Source organism: Ambystoma mexicanum, chromosome 3p (assembly GCF_040938575.1).
Source record: "Ambystoma mexicanum isolate Mex_15411 chromosome 3p, UKY_AmexF1_1, whole genome shotgun sequence".
Taxonomy (NCBI): Eukaryota; Metazoa; Chordata; class Amphibia; order Caudata; family Ambystomatidae; genus Ambystoma; species Ambystoma mexicanum.
The window spans coordinates 808,567,223-808,576,842 of NC_090925.1; positions in this window are offsets into that span (position 1 = coordinate 808,567,223).

A 9,620-nucleotide genomic window follows, 5' to 3' on the forward strand; every position below is an offset into this window, starting at 1 on the left:
TGTGGGTACAGGAAAGGGTGATACCGTGTCTCACCACTGTCTGCTCACCCCCACTCCCTGAAGATCCCTCACCCAGGTGATCCTCCTGCACTGGTCCACTCCCAGGGTCTGGATCCAAAGGAGATGGCCATGCCCTGGCCACCTGAGATAGAGATCGATCCCCGGGGACTAGCAGGTGAGACACCCTTTGGCTTCTCACAGCACTGAGTTCCACAATGTTGATGCCAAGGTTAAATAGGTGGCAGCTCCAATCTTGGCTAAGTTGGGGGTGGGGACCACTAGGAGGAGGGCAGTACTTGACATTAGAGTGTGGCTTGGGTGGTACGGCGTAATCTTTTCCTGTCAGTATTTTGGCCCTGCGTTGTGCGCCACTCAGTGAGTAGTACACAGGATTTTGAAGGTGACCCTTGGTCCAGTCGGGAGCCAGTGTAGTATCCGGAGTGCAGGTGAGATGTGATCCCCTGGTCCGAGCGCAAGGAGCCGTATGGCAGCCAAGTTTTGGACTCTTTGGAGTTTGTTTATTTGGTAGGCTGGTGCATCCAGGCAAAGTGAGTTTGCATAGTCAAGTCCGGACATGACAATCAACAGAATTGCTGGCAGTCTATTGACGTAGGTGAGGTAAGGGAAGATGCGTTACAGAAGCCTAAGGTGCAAGTGGTAGGATTTGGAGACATTGTTAATGTGTTGTGACAGAGTTAGGCCAGAGTGCATATGCAGCCAAGGTTTTTGACAGTGGTGGAGTTTGGAGGGGGCTGATCCACGTTGTGAACTGCACCCTTGCATCCAGTGCCAGAGTGTGTCACCCAGCCTGAGTGTGCCACCTTACCCCGTGCTATACAAACATGGAGAGAGAGTTTGCTCAGCTATCTTCAATAAAACATTTTTTTATTAAATAGTTATAACATGAACAAAACAACCAAAAACAAAAGAAAAAAGGCAGTTAGAGCAATTGAGGCCGTCTCGACCAGGCATACAGTAGTATTAGATCTTGTATCACCATTCATGTAGATCCCGACCGTGACCCATTTTGCATGTGTACAGAGTTACATCACCAGTGTCCGTGTACATCAGGGTCCTCCCTCCTCCCACTTCCCCCATATTTTAGAGGCTTTGTTGGGACAGCCTCTTGCTTTGTATATCCGTCGTTCGATCATAGCACATGTGTCCATGTCCAGTGCCCATTGCTCCAGCATCAGAGGCTCCGGGACTCCCCATTTTTTTTCGATGTTGCGCTTCATCAGGGGCCGGCTGCCGTGTGCAGTAACAGTTCTTCCCATTTGTTGAAATCGCCATCTCCCGGTGCACCCAGGATTAGGACCTTCGGGTCCAGTTCTATCTTGCTAGAGAGTACCCTGGCCAGTTCCCGGAAGCAGGCATCCCAGAAGATTTGGATGCGGGGGCATGACCACAGTATGTGAAAGAAGGTTCCCTCCTCCTCCCCACATATGAGACAGTTCGGGTTTGTTGCCCTTTTCCAACCAAACAGTGCAGTTCTAGGGTAGTACACTCTGTGCAGTATTTTGAGTTGCACCAGTCTGAGTCTAGAGGAGATGGCTGCCTCCCATGGGTGCATTAGTACCCGGATCCAGTCCTCGGGGTCGAAATCCCCTACATACCTTTCCCATTTGCCCTTTAAACTGGTGAGTTCAGGAGTAGCAAAGGATGTGATGGCGTTATAGAGGATGGATTTGCATTTGGTGGGGATATATTCAGGCAATATGTTGCGGTCTGTAGGTGTGTAATCCGGGATATTGTCATCTGTCGGTATGTGGATTCTCAGGGCATGGGACATTTGCATGTGATGGTACCTCTCGGTGTCTGGGAGTTGAAATTTGCGCTGCAGGTCCTAGAGATTCCCGTCTTTTAAGACATCCCCCACTTTCAGAATCCCGGCCCTCACCCATCATGGCCATGGCTCAAATTTCACAATTTCCCTCAGGTTGGCGTTTTGCCATAGGGGTTGCGCCGCCGTTATTTTGTTATCCATCATACAAACGTGTGTACGTTTCTCCAAATGGTGGTGATATGTGCCTTCGTTGTTGGCGGGGAGGGTCTCGGGGGGATTGATACAATAAGTGTAGTGGATCGGTGTCATGCAAGGCCCCCATGTCGGCTCTAATATGGGGTAGTTCCCGGGCCTCCATGCAGTAGGTCATTGACCACCACAAGTTGTGAGGCCCAGTAATAGGTCTGAAGGCGGGGCACTCCTATCCCACCCACCCGGACCGACCTCTGAAGTGTAGTCAGGGCAATACGTGGTTGACCTCCACCGCATAGAAACTCCCTGAGAAGGGTCTCCACCCGGTCGAATTCAGATTTCGGGATCTGCAATGGCCCATTGATTTGAACACTGAGTTTCCTTTTCGCGTATACATTCCCTTTTCACTGTTATTCTACAAGTCTAAGGGCAGGCTTTAGGTTTCTTAGTATAGGCCATTTTTATTTTGACTAAAAGACTGACTAGACTGCGATTTCTTTTATTTTGATGTTAGATAATTCTACAATTGTAGTTGTAGGGGAAGGTAGGAGTTTTCCAACCCCATTCAAGTTAAAATAAAGGTTTTGAAAACTTTCTGCTCTTGTGTCAGTGTCTCCTTGATGGTATCATGCTTCCCTTACAGATAAGAGTATGTAGTCCGGGCAATGAGTTTTGCCAAGAGTCCGGTGTTGGAAATGGGCCTGTAGTTGGTAGGTTGGAGAAGGACGAGGGATTTTTTCTTTACGAGGGGCTTCACATGCACGATTTTGAAAGGTTCTGGGTATTTTTCAGAGGTGAGCGAGTCATTAAAGATGGACCTCGCCAATTCTCCTGCACATGTGGAGGTGAAGATTTATTTGCGGAGAGAGTCAGGGGGGAGCCGGAAGGTTGGCTGTCGGATAGTAGTTTGATGAACTCCATGCTCGAAATGGGGTTGAAAGAGCAGAACGGAGAAGTCTTAAGGGCCAGGAGGGTTGGTTCTCGAGGAGCGGTTGTTGGGTAGGAGTTCAGATTGGAGAGTTTAGCACTGAGGGCAGATGTTCTGTCTCGGGCTGTTTTGTGGAAGTGTTCAGAGAGGGAGTTGTAGAGTGATTGAGAGGAAGAGGTGCAAGAAGGGTTCAGGAATTCCATGATTATCCTGTGGAGCTCTTTGCTGCTGCTGGGGTATCTCAGAATTCTTTTATTGTAGCAGGTTTTTGGATGTTTCAGATCTCTGATTTATAGTTTGGGTGTTGCTTGGCGTACACTGATTTGCTTTGAGGGGTTCTGGAGATTCGCAATTTGTGCTCGAAGGAGCGGTTTTGAGTTTTAAACGCGTTTAGGTGGGGTGTGAACCATTTGTGTGTCGGTCCTTGGTGGGAGGGGGTGAAAGGAAGGAGTGAGTCATTCAGCCAGGAGCAAAGAGCTCGATGGGTTGGGATCTATCTGTGGTCGGGAGTGAGGGGAGCCCATGCAGCGGGGCTTCTGCCAGGTCAGGTATTATCTTGCCCTTGTTCCAGCAAGTGAACTGAGATGGAGGAATAGAGCAGGACTTTGGAGGCGGGGTGGGGGAGATTTGCGGAGAGAGAAGGGTATGGCTGAGTGGTCAGTCCAGATGAGCGGTGTAGGGTTGGATGTGGAGATGAGGTCGGATGAGCTGAAAATGGCATTCCTGGTGTGGCCGGCAGTGTGGGTCGGTCCTGTGTCGACCAGTGGTTGCTGGGCACGTCAAATCAGATATTGAAATCCCCCAGTAGGGTGAGTGCTGGGTTGCTGACTAATGTGGCTGCTAGCGAGTCGCATATGGTGTTGTCAACGTGTCTGTCATATGTGGGGGCCTGTAGATGAGTAGGAAGCTATGGGAGAGAGTGGGTGGGAGAGAGATTTTGACTAGTAGGGAGTTGCAGTTAGCTTTGTAAGGCTGTGTATCGGTGAAGGATATGTGTGGAGGATGGCTACTCTACCTCCTCTAGAGGAACTGTTGTGGATGATGAGAAAATAGTCAGATGGGAATGCTTTGCGATCAGTTTGAAATCCTCAGAGAACCAAGTTTCATTGATTACTATGAGATCAGGGTTTTCAGAGGTTAGGAGGTCATAGATGCTGTGTCTGTTTTTGGCCACAGAGCGGGCATTGATAAGAAGGCAGGTGGTTATGTGGGAAGTGGAAGGGGCAGTGCTTCCCCGTGTGTCCGGGTCTGGCAGGACAGGGGTGGTCAGTGTGGCAGGTGGGAAGGTATTGGTCACTGGGAAGAGCATTGTAATTAGTCGGATTGCGTCGGTCGGTGTGGCTGGAGGGATTGTGTTGGTCAGAGGCTGGCATTCTGTTGGAGCTGAGTGTGTGGGTGATGGATTGAGAGCTGGAAGAGTGAGCAGGCAGTCACAGGCCTTCGAGAGAGGACTGGCATGAGGTGGGAGTTTGGGTTGGAAATGAATGGCTCGGAGGTCTGTGAGGTGGCAAAAGGGGTGTGGGCATACAGAGGTGGCAGGCTAGGTGCCGATTGGGATTTGTGTCCAGAGGGTGGGTGAGAGGGTGTTGTTGTGGGTGGTTGGGGAGGACAGGGGGAAGAGCTGTATTCAAAGAGGGAGGTGGAAGGCATAGGTGACAGAAGGGGTGAGAAAGAGGGGGTGGGAAAGGGTAGAATTGCTCGGAGGTCAGTGAGGAGGCAAAAGGTGTGTGGGCATACAGTGGTGGCGGGCTAGGTGCCGATTGGGATTGGTGTCCAGAGGGTGGGTGAGGTGGTGTTGATGTGGTTGGTTGGAGATGACAGGGGGCAGAGCTGTATTCAAAGAGGGCGATGGAAGGAATCTAAGTGATTTGCCCATGGCTGAAACTACCGCGGGCGAAACATTTGCATGAGAAAGGTGCAAACTACCAAAAGTTTCCACCTTTCTCATGCGAACACACATACATACTCACATCCACACACACAACACAGCCATAATACCCCCTCAACCACACCCTCACCCACACCCCCAACATAAACAAACCCCACTTACCTTCATTTTCACGCTGGGTTCCTGCAGCGCCAGTTCCCTTTCACTTCCGTGATCAGGAACTGGCACCACAGGGTCCGTTTCTTTTCTTTTTTTTTTTTTACGGAAGGTTGTGGGGTTGTCCCCCGCAAACCCCCCTCACTATACCATGAAGTATAGTGAGTGGGGCGATACAGGGGACACCCCCGCAGCCCCTGTTTTTTTTTTTGTACAATGCTGCCACCAAAGGTTCGAACTTTTGGTGTTCGAACCTTTGGTGGTAACATTTTTAGAACATTTAGTCATTGCGACCATTTGTTTTTGGTAAAATCGTCCTCTACCGGTGGAAGGCATAGGTGACAGAGGGGGTGAGAAAGACGGGTGGGAAAGGGTAGTAGGTAAACTGACATAGGGTTGGAGAGGCGTGTAGAGCTGATGGTGAGGAGTGGTCCACTGCCTTTGTGTTTTCTGTGTTTGGGTGGGAGAGGTGTGTGCAAGAGGGTTGAGGGAGGCAAGGAAAGGGGGTTGAGGCGATGGTTCAAGAAAGGGCAAGACTTGCCATACTGAGGGAGGGGAAGAAGTGGCAGGTGGTGGTTGGGGGGATAGAGGGGTTAAATATTTGAGGGGTCATGTTTGTCAAGGGAGGTGTGGACGGGGCAGGGGAAATTGATGCTCGGTGGACTTCTATCCCCATAACCGCAAGTAAGCTGGGACAAGGAAGAGGAATCAAGTAATGAAGAACAGAAAAGACCAAGAGCACAGGTTGCGCTGTAGTTGTTGGGAGCCCAGTCCTGTAGCCGGGAGATTTAAACCACAACCACAGCTGACAGGGATGTGCTGCTGGAAGGAAAAAGCTGCTTCTCTCGGGACGCACAGAGAGACTATGGAGCTGCAGAGGCCTTCGTGGAGCCATCTGGCTCAGGTAGACTGAAACGGGAAGTGGACCTCAAGAGGAGACATGCTGTGAGAAAACCAGAAGCCAGCACATGGCTCCTGGGCATTCGCAGGTGCGGAGCGGCAGAGTTTACTTTGCCAAAGCAAAATGGAAAACAGAAGAGCCCAGCAGGAGCCGTGGGAAGTGTATCAGCCAAGGAACGAAAGCGACGAAACTGAGAGAGAAGCCAAACTACCACCTCAGGCTGATCGCGGGAAGATAAAGGAACGCCAGCAAGAGCCAGTGAGTTCCCTAAACGGAAGAAGGGACACCGGGGTGTACAGGGAGATGCACCTAAGATGAATGAATGTAAAACATGTCAATGAAAGAGGAGAGAGAAAAGGAAATACTGAACCCTTTACAAAAAAGGAAAGCAAACAAGAAGTAAGAGACATTACGTTTTGCAAGTGTATGCAATACATATTGAAGAAAAGCCCTGGCAGGATAATGTACCAGGCAGGTGCTGTGTTAGATAAAGTAGACTCAAGATATTATTACATTTAAAGGTGTGGGCAGATCACACAGGAAGGAAACACCTCACAGGAGAGTAGCAGGCAATTGCAAGAGTGTAAAGAAAGCCTGGCCAAGACAGTATACCAGGCAATTGCAAAAGTATAAAGAAAGCCCTGGCAGCATAGTATACCAGGGAAGAACAAGCATGTCTACAGGCGAACGTCCTGGTAGATCAACACACAACATACAAAGACAAAGTGAACAGTATACAAAGAATACATCAGCAGAAAGGGGTCCAGAGAAGGATATATCATGACAAGCAAAAAACGGTGTAAAACTAAGGCAACAGAATATTACCTTTGAAAGTGTGTATTGGGCAAATGCAAAGGAAGCCCTGGCAGGGGGGAATACCAGGCAAGTGCATACGGGAAAGTCCTGGTAGGGGAATACAACAGGTGAAGACAAGTTGAACAGTATACAAAGAATATATCTACAAAAAGGGATATGTAAGGACCAGCCAAAGGTTGGATGAAACAATTCTAACAAGAAGTGAAAACCTGGCAGGAGAGTACACCAGGGATTCTAATAAGTTAAGGATGAAGAACCAGGTTGTTTTAGTGGAACAGTTACACTGTGAATTAAGAGAAATTTAAGGGACTGATATTGTTCAGCATACAACAAAAGAAAGCGAAATCCAGAGAAAGGGAACTACCCCATGGAAGAAGGAACTCTGTTCTTCTTTTGAACATTTAAAAACCACATAAAGCCAAAGACATTTACGCTTTTCAGCATAGAGTTTACTTTGTTAGAGTGTGAGGGCCAGAATAGTACTTTGAACATGGCACGGTTTTACCTTGGACCGCTTAACTCTGACAGACTCTTAGTTTTTGTTTTAGGTACGGAAACACCTCTAGTGTAGGGACATAGAGGCATTCCCTACCCCCTTTTTCTTTGAATAAAAGTCTTTAACCAAAACTGTGAACCCCTTGTGTCTGAGTCTCATTCCTGGCTCCTCACACCACCCTCTCTGTTGTATTCGATGCACGGCCTGCTTTGTGCGCAGTACAGATCCATGAGGCAAGACTATCATGGAAATCGCTACATGCCCTAGACATGCAATGGTTGACAGTATGCTAAAGAGTGTTAAGTGTGAAGCGAGAAGAAGGCATCTGAGGAACATGTGAAACTCGTACAAATATCAGAGTAAGATTAAGCAAGAATACATGAGGGACACCAGAGTTGTAATGCAGGGTTCCAAATGAAGGGGAGCTGGGAGCTATTTAACGCCTGCTTCTAGCACGGTAGAGTCTGGTTAGGTTGAAACCAATCGTTACCAGGATCTACTTTTGGCTCCTTCTGCCAACTGGTGCCTTCTAAACATGTAAATGTGGCATTAACCTTCAGTATTTGAGAATGTTAATACATAAGAATTAGAAGACATCTAATATACATTTAAACACAATGGTTCATACAAACTGGACAAAAAGTTAAAGGAGTATCTTTGGGAGCTTCTAGTTCCCCAGCAGTAGCTTCTGCTTAATGGGTGATGCCCAACACCCAGAAGCTGGTTTTAGGTCCTGCTCATCGAATCTCAATTTCGAACCCTGTAATGCTTTGAGTAAAGAAAATGTGGTGTTGTAAAATATCAGGGTCAAGAGTTAAGAATTGGATTTTGTTTGAAGTAAGGTGTGGTATGCATGCAATTGAATTATTTAATACTACAGTGAGCCAATAGCTGGACTCATAAAATGGTATGCAAGAAAAAGCATATATTAAAAGCATGCATGAAGATATGTAAAACATAAGATGCTAAACTTTATTTATTGAAAAGCTTGGCAACGCAACAACGGAAACCGACAGTACATACTTGATCAGTGAACTTACATCAGGTGTACATATCCAATGAAAAGGTCAACCTTGAAACAACAAATTATGGCGAACACTCTTTTTGTCTGTTTTGGTGTTGTTTTTTTCTCCAGTGTTTTTGTTGAGAGTAATTTTGAACTTTTAGAACTAGCTGCTGCACTAGGTTCTTTTCTGAGGCTGATCAGAAGAGGATTCAAATTAATAGAATAAATGAGTGAACCTTTGTTGGTGCACGCTTTATTTAGTAGTTGATTTCTGCCTTTAATGTCAGTATCCTCATTAGTTAGTAGTCTACAAATTCAAGACTCCTTTTTTGGTTTTTTAAACAACTTTGGTTTTATTTGCCGGTCCAAATGGTAAAGTAACAAACCCGCTACACCAATGTTCCCTCTAATTATTTTTCTCTAAGTGCAGAAAGGATTTGTCTTTGTGTGCACATTATTTTCCATATGCGCAACTGAATAACAATTTTGAGCATGCATAGTTAGTGCGAAACCATCTCCAAAGAGTTTGGAGGGCAATTTCCCTTTCCCAACCACAGCAATTCTTTACAAATCATCAACTGGTCCAAGACTTCAAGATATGCCATAGTACCTGACAAAAGTACTCCTGCGCAGAGAGAAAAACATTTATGCACAAAAAAAGCTTTTCATGCTCAGGATACACAATAGGTTTAGTGGTGGCTATTCATTTGTCAGCACTGCTCAGAGACAATATAGAAAGTGCTTGATGCCATTGGGAAACAACTCATGTTCATGACAAAAATCAAGTATCACTAATCACTGATGTGGCTGTCAAAAAATTCAGACATTCTGCAATTTTTTCAAATTGACTCGAGCCGATTATTGCTGCTACTCCCTTTGCAACCTAGACTGTTACCGCATCTTCAAAGCATTAGAGTTGACCCAATTATAGGCATTCTCATGCCTTCCTTGCAATTGAATTATTTACTTCAAATACAAGATTTCTGCAGCAGGTGCATAAACGACTGAGGACCCAGACAATATCCATCCATTGGAGTCGAGGCTGCAGAGTCAAGGCAGTCCGTGGCAGTCTCTCTACAGTTGCTGCTACAGCAAGGCGTGTCTACAAGACATCAACCCTACCGCGGAGCGGGCCGCGGAGTCGAGGCTGCAGAGTCAAGGCAGTCCGTGGCAGTCTCTCTACAGTTGCTGCTACAGCAAGGCGTGTCTACAAGACATCAACCCTACCGCGGAGCGGGCCGCGGAGTCGAGGCTGCAGAGTCAAGGCAGTCCGTGGCAGTCTCTCTACAGTTGCTGCTACAGCAAGGCGTGTCTACAAGACATCAACCCTACCGCGGAGCGGGCCGCGGAGTCGAGGCTGCAGAGTCAAGGCAGTCCGTGGCAGTCTCTCTACAGTTGCTGCTACAGCAAGGCGTGTCTACAAGACATCAACCCTACCGCGGAGCGGGCCG